General features: G+C 45.9%; 1 protein-coding gene across 1 annotated transcript in view; it reads left to right on the forward strand.

Moving 5' to 3' along the window:
- LOC112069170 (protocadherin Fat 2-like) overlaps positions 1–4985 on the forward strand; it is a 90312-nt gene that overhangs the window by 16661 nt on the left and 68666 nt on the right.

The following is a 4985-nucleotide window of genomic DNA, read 5'->3' on the forward strand; positions in this document are numbered from 1 at the left end:
TAACACCAAAGGATTAAAGCTGAAAAGACACTCCATTAATGCCTTGGAAGACGTACAATAGATGAGATGTTTTATAGAAACACCCAGTGTAATCAAGAGACAGGTTAGTTTCGCTAAGACTGCCTGAGAGTGGTCTGAGTGGGGAGGGGAAAACTAGCTGTTATTGGCAGAGAGGTTTACAGCTCTCTTTCTTATTAGTCTGTTAACTAATCTACTTCCTGGTGATGTCAGCAGGCAGGCCAAAACTCCTCCCACTAAAACATGCAGAAATGTYAGGTGGTCTTTTCAAACAGCTTTTACACTAAAAGGGCATWATCATAATTTTCACAATTTCACAGTATTATCCCAACCTCATAGTGTGGAAATATACACTGAATGTACAAAACAKTAGGAACACCTGCTCTTTCCATGACATAGACCGACCAGGTGAATCCAGGTGAAAGCTATGATCCCTTATTGATGTCACTTGTTAAAATATTTAAGTGCCTTTGAACGGGGTATGGCAGTAGGTGCCAGGCACACCGGTTTGAGTGTGTCCAGAACTACAACGCCGCTGGGTTTTTCATGCTCAATAGTTTCCCATGTGTATCAAGAATGGTCCAACACCCAAAGGACATCCAGCCAACTTGACACAACTGTGGGAAGCATTGGAGTCAACATGGGCCAGCATTCCTGTGGAAAGCTTTCGACACCTTGTAGACTCCATGCCCTGACGAACTGAGGCTGTCTGTTCTTAGGGCAAAACGGGCTGCAATTCAATATTAGGAAGATGTACACTCAGTGTATATAAACACAGGAAAATCAGGGTTTTGACTGCACTGGGCCTTTAACTCATTACTATGACAAGGACCTTGTCCTTCTACATTCTGAAAGTATTCAGACCCCTTGACTTTTTCCACATTTTGTTACGTTACAGCCTTATTCTAAAATTGATTAAATCTTTTCCCCCCTCTTCAATCTACACACAATACCCCATAATGGCAAAGCAAAAAACGTTTTTTTTGTTTTTTTTGTTCTGTTCATCTATCCCTCGATCCTGACTAGTCTCTCGGTCCCTGTTGCTGAAAAACATCCCCACAGCATGATGCTGCCACCACCATGCTTCGACGTACGGATGGTGGCAGGTTTCCTCCAGACGTGACGCTTGGCATTCAGTCCAAAGAGTTCAATCTTGGTTACATCAGACCAGAGAATCTTGTTTCGCATGGTCTGAGAGTCCTTTAGGTGCCTTTTGGCATACTCCAAGCGGGCTGTCATGTGCCTTTTACTGAGGAGTGGCTTCCGTCTGGCCACTCTACCACAAAGGCCTGATTGGTGGAGTGCTGCAGAGATGGTTGTCCTTCTGGAAGGTTCTCCCATCTCCACAGAGGAACTCTGGAGCTCTGTGAGAGTGACCATCAGGTCCTTGGTTACCTCCATGGTTTTTGCTCTGACATGCACTGTCAACTATGGGACCTTATATAGACAGGTGTATGCCTTTCCAAATCCTGTCCAATCAATTGAATTTACCACAGGTGGACTCCAGTCAAGTTGTAGAAACATATCAAGGACGATCAATAGAAACAGGATGCCCCTGAGCTCAATTTCGAGTCTCATAGCAAAGGGTCTGAGTAATTATGTAAATATATTTTAATACATTTGCAAAAAATTCTAAAAACCTTTTTTTCACTTTGTCATTATGGGGTATTGTGTGTAGATTGATGAGGATTCAAAAAAAAAAAATCTATTTTAGAATAATGCTGTAACATAACAACATTTGGGGAAAAGTCAAGGGGTCTGAATACTTTCTGAATGCACTGTAGGTGAATAATAAACTATCAATGAAGTGAAACCTCAGCTTCTATCACACAACAGCATGGTAGATGTATTTCTGCCATGAGAGGATATGAGCTGTGCTCCTCGTGTCTGAACAGGATACACATRACTCAGAGAAGTCTGACTAAGATCTTAATTCAGGAGTGTAGCAGTGTAAGTACACAAGGTACAGTATCTGTAGAGATGTCCCAGCAGAAAGTCAGATAAGAACCAGTAATACATTTAAATAGAAGCAGTATAGCTGTATTACCAGCTGGAAGACACAGAAAAACCTAAACTAGAAAATACTCATATTTTGGAAGTGCTTATATTTGTCCTGTTATTGTGWTTTCTGCATATCCCATCTCCCCCAGGGGGTGGGGTCACATCGTCAAGTACCCCAAGAGCAATTGGGTTAAGTGCCTTGCTCAAGGGCACAGAGAAAGCTTTTCACCTTGTCTGCACTGGGACACAAACCAGCAACCTTTCGGYTGGTCTAACGCTCTAACGCTCTAACCTCAAGGCTACCTGCCACCCCAGAAGAAAACATATGGAGGTCAAGAGACCTCTTTACAAGGAGGCCTAGCAGAGAAGGGCAACTTCATTACAAAAACACAGACACAGGATGTAAACCAACAAGTCTGAGCTGAATGATAAAAGCAGCAGCACACTTTCTAACGTGTCTCACCTGTCTAAATAATGTCTCCACTAAAGACCCAGCAGGATTTGTTTTGAGTGCCGTAAAAGCTAAATGCCCCTTAAATGATCATCTCCAATTACTTCAACCCCCTCCCCCACCGCACGCGCGCATGCGCACACGCACGATCGCACGCACACACACACACACACACACTTGCATGGTAATCAGTCCCTGTGGTGTCACTTGGGGCAGTCGAGTGGTGAACTAAACTAACGTTTCTCAGGCATGTTTAGTCTGTAGGCCACTACTCTGATATCAACTCAGGCTGTGACACAGACAACCTCACCCAGATTTCAACACGGTTGAAAAAGGCCAAACCAGTCATGTAACCTGTTTCGCCAGGTTTTCTGAACTCATAGACCCTTTAATTTGGCATTATAATTGGCCTGTTAAAGGAACAGTAGCAACATGGCAGGAGAATTGGCCTGTTAATGGGACAGTAGCAGCATGGCAGGAGAATTGGCCTGTTAAAGGGGCAGTAGCAGCATGGCAGGAGAATTGGCCTGTTAATGGGACAGTAGCAGCATGGCAGGAGAATTGGCCTGTTAAAGGGACAGTAGCAGCATGGCAGGAGAATTGGCCTGTTAAAGGGTCCCATTAACAGGCCAATTCTCCTGCCATGCTGCTTACTGTCCCTTTAACAGACCAATTCTCCTGCCATGCTGCTACTGTTCCTTTAACAGGCTAATTCTCCTGCCATGCTGCTACTGTCCCTTTAACAGGCCAATTCTCCTCGCCATGCTGCTACTGTCCCATTAACAGGCCAATTCTCCTGCCATGCTGCTACTGTCCCTTTAACAGACCAATTCTCTGCCATGCTGCTACTGTTCCCTTTAACAGACCAATTATCCTACCATGCTGCTACTGTCCCTTTAACAGACCCAATTATCCTGCCATGCTGCTACTGCCCCTTTAACAGACCAATTCTCCTGCCATGCTGCTACAGCCCCTTTAACAGGCCAATTCTCCTGCCATGCTGCTACTGTCCATATTAACAGGCCAATTCTCCTGCCATGCTGCTACTGTCCCTTTAACAGACCAATTCTCCTGCCATGCTACTACTGCCCCTTTAACAGGCCAATTCTCCTGCCATGCTGCTACTGTCCCATTAACAGGCCAATTCTCCTGCCATGCTGCTACTGTCCCTTTAACAGACCAATTCTCCTGCCATGCTGCTACTGTTCCTTAACAGGCCAATTCTCCTGCCATGCTGCTACTGTCCCTTTAACAGGCCAATTCTCCTGCCATGCTGCTACTGTCCCATTAACAGGCCAATTCTTCTCCATGCTGATACTGTTCCTTTAACAGGCCAATTCTCCTGCCATGCTGCTACAGCCCTTTAACAGGCCAATTCTTCCTGCATGCTGCTACTGTTCCTTTAAACAGGCCAATTCTCCTGCATGCTGCTACTGTCCCTTTAACAGACCAATTCTTCTGCCATGCTGCTACTGTTCCTTTTAACAGGCAATTCTCCTGCCATGCTGTACTGTTCCTTTAACAGGCCAATTCTCCTGCCAATGCTGCTACTGTCCATTAACAGGCCAATTCTCCCTGCCATGCTGCTACTGCCCCTTTAACAGGCCAATTCTCCTGCCATGCTTCTACTGTCCCATTAACAGGCCAATTCTCGCTGCCATGCTGCTACTGTCCCTTTAACAGACCAATTCTCCTGCCATGCTGCTACTGCCCCTTTAACAGACCAATTCTCCTGCCAGCTTGCTACAGCCCCTTTAACAGGCCAATTCTCCTGCCATGCTGCTACTGTCCCTTTAAACAGGCCAATTCTCCTGCCATGCTGCTACTGTCCCTTTAACAGACCAATTCTCCTGCCATGCTACTACTGCCCTTTAACAGGCCAATTCTCCTGCCATGCTGCTACTTGTCCATTAACAGGCCAATTCTCCTGCCATGCTGCTACTGTCTCCTTTAACAGGCCAATTCTCCTGCCATGCTGCTACTGTTCCTTTAACAGGCCAATTCTCCTGCCATGCTGCTACTGTCCTTTAACAGGCCAATTCTCCTGCCATTCTTCTACTGTCCATTAACAGGCCAATTTCTCCTGCCATGCTGCTACTGCCCCTTTAACAGGCCAATTCTCCTGCCATGCTGCTACTGTCCCATTAACAGGCCAATTCTCCTGCATGTTGCCTACTGTTCCTTTAACAGGCCAATTAATTATGCCAAATTAAAGGGTCTATGAGTTCAGAAAACCTGGCGAAACAGGTTACATGACTGGTTTGGCCTTTTTCAACCGTGTTGAAATCTGGTGTGAGGTTGTCTGTGTCACAAGCCTGAGTTGATATCAGAGTAGTGGCCTACAGACTAACATGCCTGAGAAACGTTAGTTTAGTTCACCACTCGACTGCCCCAAGTGACCACCACAGGGACTGATTACCATGCAAGTGTGTGTGTGTGTGTGTGTGCGTGCGACTCGTGCGTGTGCGCATGCGCGCGTGCGCGGTGGGGGAGGGGGTTGAAGTAATTGGAGATG

Source organism: Salvelinus sp. IW2-2015, unplaced genomic scaffold, assembly GCF_002910315.2.
Source record: "Salvelinus sp. IW2-2015 unplaced genomic scaffold, ASM291031v2 Un_scaffold923, whole genome shotgun sequence".
NCBI lineage: Eukaryota > Metazoa > Chordata > Actinopteri > Salmoniformes > Salmonidae > Salvelinus > Salvelinus sp. IW2-2015.